The following is a 9,112-nucleotide window of genomic DNA, read 5'->3' on the forward strand; positions in this document are numbered from 1 at the left end:
GGGATTCTGGAGGAAGCTGCTGTTTACTGTGACTGTTATAGGCAGGCACTGTGACGGCACGAGTGGCGCCATCTATATGTCAAACTATAAGTTTCAAGATTTGAATTGTTGTATCATGTCTGATTTTGCCCTTACCCTGTAAATGTAGTTGGATTGGTTATTTATATCTGTCAATCAATGTTGTTTGTACCTGTTATATTGCTCACTCAGCTAAACTGTTTGGCTCCACCTCTTCCTGGAGTAGGACAGTGTTTCCTCCTTTTCATTCCACCAGCAAGTTCTCTATCGGATGGACGTGAGAGAGAGACTTGGCACTAAAAGCCCTTGAAAAGTTACCTCTCAGCACCAATTCTGAGGTTCTTACCCTTGGGACTCACACTTCATGTTCAGGGCCAACCTGAACAACGTTGAGGAGTCTCAAGCGCCTTCACATCAGTCCTTTGGCAACAGAGGAAGACTCTGTCTTCAGATATAGGTCATTGGACTGAGGCTGAGTTTGCTCCGGCATTCACAGCCAGAGAAAGAGGGATCTGGAAAAGCTCCACGGACTTAAACAATCAAAGACTGTAATGTATATTTTCTTTTACCCCCTTTGTGAACAATAAACCCAGTTTTTGAGTTATCTACAGTGTTTTGGTCCTTGGGAGTTCCAGTTTCCCTAAAGGAGGGCAAGAAGCAATCCCCTGGGGAAAGATGTCACGTCCATGCCTCTTTCACTAAGAGTACAGCCCCAGGCGCGACGGCACAGGCACACATGGCTGCTGTATGACTGGCTAAAGTAGCATCCCATTCTTTCCCTGAAAGTAATTTTGTACACAATGGCTATAATAATTTTGTGCATGAAACAAGGTTTGTGTACATTGAACCAACAACAATCCAATAAGCCTTTATTGGCATATATAACAAGACAGTATAAAATGCAGAAAATATTATATCATAGAAAAACATCACGTTTGTCATAGATTCTGTTTGCAGACTTCATTCAGAAACCTTGCCACTGTGAGTCAACAGTGTACACTGAACCATAAGAAAGCAAAGATGTCACTATCTCATCCTGGATTTTGGAGTACAGTAGAGTCTCACTTATCCAAGCCTCACTTATCCAAGTTTCTGGATTATCCGAGCCATTTTTGTAGTCAATGGTTTCAATATATCGTGATATTTTGGTGCTAAATTCATAAATACAGTAATTACAACATAACATTACTGCGTATTGAACTGCTTTTTCTGTCAAATTTGTTGTAAAACAGGATGTTTTGGTGCTCAATTTGTAAAATCATAACCTAATTTGATGTTTAATAGGCTTTTCCTTAACCCCTCCTTATTATCCAAGATATTCGCTTATCCAAGCTTCTGCCAGCCCGTTTAGCTTGGATAAGTGAGAATCTACTGTAGTTTGGATTTCTGAAATCTGGATAAGAGATATTCAACCTGTACTTCCCTTTTGCTATTTTGTTTACCCTGACTTGGGAAAAGGGAGTATTTCTTACTCTGCATAATGCAGCAAAACGGTCCGTCTCATAAGATTCCACAAGAATAACAAAAATAAACATTCAGTCTGTTAAGATGACACCTTCTGATAGGGCTGTCACACTGAGTCAACCTTCCCAAACAGCCTCCAAACGCAGACAGTCTGCCTTATTTTTTGCTTGAAGTGTATGAGAAGTACAGTTGTCCCTCCACATTTGTGATTTTGATTTTTGCTGATGTGATTATTCACAAATTTGTTCTCTCTAGAAATCTCTAGCTCTTGTAGTGCGATTCTGTGGTTAATTTCTTCCATCATGCTGGAGGACCAAAAGATTTCTAAAGAGAACACCTGCTGGAAGACCTAGACATTCCTAGAGAGGTGTTTTCTAGGGGAAAAAATTAGCAGTTTCTTTATTCATGGGTTTTTACTTTCACATATGTCCTGTGCCACTAACCCTAGCACATGTGGAGGGTTGACTGTACATTGCCCAATCACTTTCCATGCAAGGTGCTTCCTTCAAAGAAGCTTGCTTGTTACTCATCTGACTTTGCTTCCTTGGTCAGCTGAAGTGGTAAATAATCATGCCCTTACATTGGATATGAGGGCTATGGTTCATAGGATTTGTTGTCCAGCAATATCTAGAAAGCCACACTTTACCTATCCTTTCAATAGTCTGTAATGGGAGATTGAGTGGATAAAAAGGGCATTCTTATGTCACCTCTGATAAATGACTGGAAACAACACAGGGATACCCTTCTGCCAACCTAGCAGTTCAAAAACATGCAAATGTGAGAAGATCAATAGGTATTGCTCCAGCGGGAAGGTAACGGCACTCCATGCAGTCATGCCAACCACATGACCTTGACAGTGTCTATGGACAATGCCGGCTCTTTGGCTTAGAAGTGAAGATGAACACAAACCCACAGAGTTGGACATGACTGGACTTAATGTCAAGGGGTTTCCCTTTACCTTTTTAAAATAGGAGATTCCAAGGGGTATTTATTTAATTTATTTATTTCCAATATTTATATCCCGCCCTTCTCACCCGAAGGGACTCAAGGCGGCTTACAACACTGGCACAATTTGATGCCTATACAAAAATCAATCAAACAAAACAGGTAGATCTCTGGTGCCGTATAGGTAAATCTAGCTTTCAGGGCAGAAGTAATCCCTCCCTTTCCCATTGTGTGGATCCGTAGATATGGACTCACCTTCCTTTCGTATTTTCATAAAGTAAATCCTTGCGATCCATTCCAATTCAGAAGTGAATTCAATCATGCCATCAAAGATTTGGGAAATGCTTTTCAAGATAGGAACAAGTTTTATTTTAAAATTAGCATAATTGAAAATTTCATTACTGCCTACTTTGCCGTCAGCTTAAATCACCCATCTGTAGGCAGCATCTGTGAGAGAGTCTGAGGCAGCAGAATTATTATGATGATCATAGAAAGAGGAAGAGGAAATGAAAGAGCTGTGAATACATCTATTTGTGAAGAAATTCATTCTGACTGTTTGTTAAAAGGAATCATACTAGGAAATGTGTGTCTGGACAGATATTACTGCAGCCATCTGGAGTCCATCGCTACCAGCTTAGGGAAGGAATTTGTCTCCTGCCTATAAAAGCCGTAGAATCAGTGAACTACCTACAATGAAAACTTCCAAAGTATCAGGCTTTTGGACTTTTCTAGCCAACTGTGGCAGTAATCCTGCTGTGCAAATTTCATTGACTACCAGTGAGGAAACAGACCTCTTTATTGGAATGAAAGACTAATGAATCCAATCTAACAAATTGGTAGTTAAGTGAGGGTGAGAAGTCAATCGCAAGAACACTAAAAGGGTCAGAAATTGAGAGCCAGAGCAGAAAATCATTTTATAACAAATTTGCACTGGGAAGAATTTGACTTATTCTGTGCATGTCTGGGAGGGAAGCAAGCAACACTGAGAATCTGACCTTGTGCCTCATTATATGCATGACAAGCATCAATGCAGCCATCAAATTATGCACTACATCTTCACAGATAGGAAAGGGCCTTTAAAAAAAACCCCTAAATATCTTGAAAAGCAGAGACGATAAAATCACTTGGCCTCTTTCCTCATTGTAATTATGCATCACTTTAGCTTTTTGAACACGTTCTACAGCTGTGGCTCTTTTTTCACCACTAGTCCTGTGGCCAAGGCAAAGCTGCACTCTCTAAGGGCTGCTTTAAGAATAACTGTGCTTTATAATGAAGTGTTTTGCCTTTCACAGATAGCATAACATATTTCATGCTGCCTATGGCCAACACTAATTTATGAACCACATATATTGTAATACTTGAGACAATTGTGTCATGGTTTGTAAAGGCACTGTGCTGTGTGTGTCAACTGGAAAGTGAAGTGCATGAAGCCGATTGGCTGAGCCTGCAAAGACCTGGCGATTGATTTGATACTGTTTCTGTTCTGCTGCTGCAGAACCAGTTTGGACAAGTTTTTCAGTGCTGACTGAGTACTGCTGGTGAAGAGAGCAGTGTATTCAGAGAGGCCTTGCTATTTTGAGGCCTGTTTGCTGCTGAGAAAAGAGGGTGAAGAACCAGGACTGTATTCTTCTCTGAAGCAGATTTGTAGACTGAGAAAGGACCATTTATGACCGTGGACTTCTGTAAGTGATCAGAGGGACCATTGTAAATACTACTGTTTCTGATCTCTTCGAATCAGTAAAGTTCCTGTATTTTTGTTCTGCAAATCTGAGTGGCATGTTATTGTTCTGTGGGAGACTCTGGATCGCAGGCACACATAAGGTCATCAATCCATAACAGACACGAGACAACTGCAGCTCATATGATAACTTCTGGGAAATGGCATTCGTAAACATTAGGAGATCATAACCTTTTGGAAAAGTTTGATCTTTCAGAAAAGAGCCAAAAGCTCGTTTAAGTAGAATCATCTCATATGATATACAGTAGTGTCTCGCTTATCCAACCTTCACTTATTCAACATTCTGTATTATCCAATGCAGTCTGCCTCCCACCCGGATCCACGTATCATGATTTTTCATCATTTCTGGGGATGCTTGAAATATAAGCCTTATTTCAAAAATAAGCCCTAGATACAGTTCATTTGAAAAGTCAAATTGGAAAAATAAGACTGCCCCTGAAAACAAGTCCTAATGCATATTTTGGAGCAAAAATTAATATAAGACCCTGTCTTATTTTGGAGAAAACAGGGTATCTCCCATAAAACAACTTCTTTTATACCATGTACTCAAGAGACAAAAATGAAGTTGTTTTGGTAAAATAACATATTTGGTTTAGTCGCAACCTTCATGTGTTCAGCATAACACAGATACATCACTTATTAGTCCAGTTTCAGATATGCTTGAGATAATCTGTGTAGATGGCACAGGGCATCTTTCTTACAGTCAACAGCAGGCATATGTTGAACTTAAGAGTCCAAAGTCTAAGAAAGTCGAAAATCTAAAAAAAGTACATACAATTCTACCTGTGACGTTGGACACTTCTGGACACAATTCATAAATTGGGGGGCATTACCCAACTTTAACAGTTGAATACAATTTTTACTGCCATGGCTCAATCCAATACTATCTTGAGAATTGTAGTTTGTCGCCGAACTTAGAATTCTCTGCCAGAAAGAGCTCTAGCCTGCCCACCCCTTGCTCTATAATGGCAGAGCAGTTCCTCACTAGACTATTACAATATTCAGGATAACACTTAGAATGGTGCCAAAGGGTGTAATGTGATCACACTCCTGGCCTTTGTGTTTGTGCAGGGTGTGATGAATGTGTAAATTATCCCAAAAGGAAAGTTTCAATCCCTCTACATTTTTTTCCACACTAGAATGAGCTATGAGTTTACTATTTCAGGGAGAAAAATGCACTTCCACTACCATCCCACTGTCTTTAAGCCGCCATTGCTGTACGTAGACAAAATTCATCTCTGTTTCAAGATCTTCTCCCCCATTTCCATTTCAGTGGCTGACTTGTCAAACCAAAATGGTGCTTTAAAAATCATAATATAGAGCATACATGGGACAATTTCTTGTATGTAACATGAGTCATTTATGGTCCATATGTCCCTTTTTGGGCAGAGCCCAGGGGATGATGATTATGATGATGGTGATGATGGTGATGATAATCATCATTATTATGGAGCCCCCGATGGCGTAGTGGACTAAAGCCTTGTGACATGAAGGTTGGGTTGCTGACCTGAAAGCTGCCAAGTTCGAATCCCACCCGGGGAGAGTGCGGATGAGCTCCCCCTATCAGCTCCAGCTCCATGCAGGGACATGAGAGAAGCCTCCCACAAGGATGGTAAAAACATCAAAACATCTTGGCATCCCCTGGGCAACGTCCTTGCAGATGACCAATTCTCTCACTCCAGAAGCGACTCAAGTTGCTCCTGACATGAAAAAAATTATTATTATTATTATTATTATTATTATTATTAATTTCTTACCCACTTCTTGGGTTACAACTTAGTTAAAAATGCATAATCATTGTAAACATTCTATAAAATACACATATTAAAACATATTCCCATGAAATACATATTAAATTACACAGAATAAAATTAAAACAGAAGATGTGAGTTTTAAATTCATGATTATTCCCTTGTCCTTGTGATCCATCCCAAAATCTCCCCTCTGAAGAGCTGTCAAAACCTCGGATGGGATGCTGTTTCTATTTCATGCTGGTAGGGAATGGGCGTAGGGCAGCAATTCACACTTCAACAGCCTGGTTAGTCTGGGCTCCTTGGAGATAGAAAGGAGGTGGAATTTCATTCACCAATGCATCCTTAGAATCATAGAATCATAGAATAGTAGAGTTGGAAGAGACCACATGGGCCATCTAGTCCAACCCCCTGCTAAGAAGCAGGAAATCGCATTCAAAGCACCCCCGACAGATGGCCATCCAGCCTCTGCTTAAAAGCCTCCAAAGAAGGAGCCTCCACCACGGCCCCGGGGAGAGAGTTCCACTGTCGAACAGCCCTCACAGTGAGGAAGTTCTTCCTGATGTTCAGGTGGAATCTCCTTTCCTGTAGTTTGAAGCCATTGTTCCGTGTCCTAGTCTGCAGGGCAGCAGAAAACAAGCTTGCTCCCTCTTCCCTATGACTTCCCTTCACATATTTGTACATGGCTATCATGTCTCCTCTCAGCCTTCTCTTCTGCAGGCTAAACATGCCCAGCTCTTTAAGCCGCTCCTCATAGGGCTTGTTCTCCAGACCCTTAATCATTTTAGTCGCCCTCCTCTGGACGCTTTCCAGCTTGTCAACATCTCCCTTCAACTGTGGTGCCCAAAATTGGACACAGTATTCCAGGTGTGGTCTGACCAAGGCAGAATAGAGGGGGAGCATAACTGTCACGACCCAGGCTACAGAGCACCAATAACCATACGCAGAGGCCAGATTCTATCTAATATCTTTATTAAGGAAATATATAAAGTTAGTAAAAGCAAATGTAAAAGTTAGTCCAGAAGCAGACCTTTCAGGAAAGGTCAAAATTAGTCCAAAGAAACAATGTCCAATATGAAATATTAAGGTCCAAAGTTGTAATCCAATAACCGAAACACTCACTTTGCCAGGCAAAGTGAGGGGAGATGACAAGGTCCTTTAGTCCATGAACTTGAGCAAGGCTAGGAGATAACTTGATACTTGAAAACAAGGCTTGAATCGTGGAACAAGGTAACAAGGAACAAGAACAAGGTCCGTGGAATAACTTGGTAAAATCCGTGAAACAAGGCAAGGTTTAGTCCTGGGAAACAAGGCAAGGTCCGTAGGTAAACAAAGGCTGGGAAGCAGGAGCGAAGGCAGGAAACAAGGACAAGGCTTGAGCAGGAACGAGGCTTGAAACGGAGCGCGCTGTCCAGACACAACTCGCTCCGGAGGCTGACGAATTGACTCCGCAAAGTTACTCCGCGGGTAAAACACCTATATAGAGTCTAACTTTCCCGCCGAGAGCAGTTCTCTGGGAACCAGAAACGAAAGCTAATCTCTGAGACCAGATGTTTGACTCCTTAAAGATTCTCATGGAAAGCAGGCTTAATTGGCAAATTCTTAGCAATTATTCTCGCACTCCTGCGCGAGGCTGCTTCCAAACCTCTCTGTTGTTTACAAAACTCATGGCGAGAAAACACTGGAGATGTAGCCTCAGTATTTGTTTGACATACTTCTGGAACATAATCCTCTTGCAGGTGCAAGGTTCCCAGATCTGGCTGGGAAGAATCTGTCTGGGAAGAATCCAGTTCTGACTGGGAAGGTAAAAAACCCAAGTTTTCTTCTTCATCAGGCATCACAATGTCATGAGCAGGACTACAAGGCCCATGGGTCATCACACTATCCCCCTCCTCAAGCCCCCTCCCAAACTGGGACTCTCTCCCCGAGGCGCGAGGTCGTGGCTTGGCGGGATAGGTCTGATGGAAGCGACGGGTTAGATCAGGAGCGTGAACTGTGGAAGCGTCTTCCCAAGAGCGTTCCTCAGGGCCAAAACCCACCCAGTCAATGAGATATTGCAGGCGGCGGCGGTGAAAGCGAGAATCCAAAATGTCCTGAACCTCGAACTCGTCCTCCCCATCCACCAAAATAGGGACGGGGGCCGGCCGGTCTACATCTGGCCGCACACCATCCGCCGGAAGGAGCAGGGAGCGGTGAAACACTGGGTGAATGCGCATTGAGCGCGGAAGTTGGAGTTTGAAAGTCACGGGGTTAAGTTGCGCCACCACTGGATAGGGGCCAATGAAACGGGCATCTAACTTCCGGCAAGGGCGATGGGAGGGCAAAAAGCGAGTGGACAGAAAAACCCGATCTCCTACCTTGATTTCGGGGCCCGGCTGGCGATGTTTGTCCGCGTGACGTTTATAGTCCTCCTTGGCTTGTTCCAGTTGCTGGAGCAAAAGTTGTTGCACCGCTGTGAGTTCCTGCAGCCAATCTTCTGCTGCGGGAACTTCTGAAGTTTCAATGACAGGGGGAAAGAAACGTGGATGGAAGCCGTAGTTTGCAAAGAACGGCGTTTCTTTTGTAGAAGCCTGGACTCCATTGTTGTAGGCAAATTCCGACAGTGGTAACAGAGAAGCCCAATTGTCCTGTTGGTAGTTTACATAACAGCGAAGGTACTGTTCCAAAGTGGCATTGGTGCGCTCCGTTTGCCCATCCGTTTGGGGATGATGAGCTGAAGATAAACGAGAGTCTATGCCCAATAGTTTTTGTAGTGCCTTCCAGAAACGAGAGGTGAATTGGGATCCACGGTCTGTGACCAAACTCTTGGGCAATCCATGTAGTCTGAAAACATGTTGGAGGAATAAATCTGCAGTCTCTTGGGCCGTGGGAAGACCTTCACAGGGAATGAAATGGGCTAACTTGGTGAAAAGGTCCACCACCACTAGGATCGTGGTGAATCCACAGGAAGGTGGTAAGTCAGTGATAAAATCCGCAGAAATTATTTCCCATGGGCGAGATGGGTTAGGAAGGGGGTGTAGAAGCCCTGAGGGCTTCTCCCTTCTTATCTTGGAGCGCTGGCATACTGGGCAGGTGTTAACATATTTTTCCACATCCTTGCGGATCTTGGGCCACCAGAAATCTCTTAGGATCAAATGCATGGTTTTAAATAGTCCGAAATGCCCTGCTGGTTTGCAGTCATGACACAGACGAAGTG

Source organism: Anolis carolinensis, chromosome 2 (genome assembly GCF_035594765.1).
Source record: "Anolis carolinensis isolate JA03-04 chromosome 2, rAnoCar3.1.pri, whole genome shotgun sequence".
In the NCBI taxonomy this organism is placed as follows: domain Eukaryota; kingdom Metazoa; phylum Chordata; class Lepidosauria; order Squamata; family Dactyloidae; genus Anolis; species Anolis carolinensis.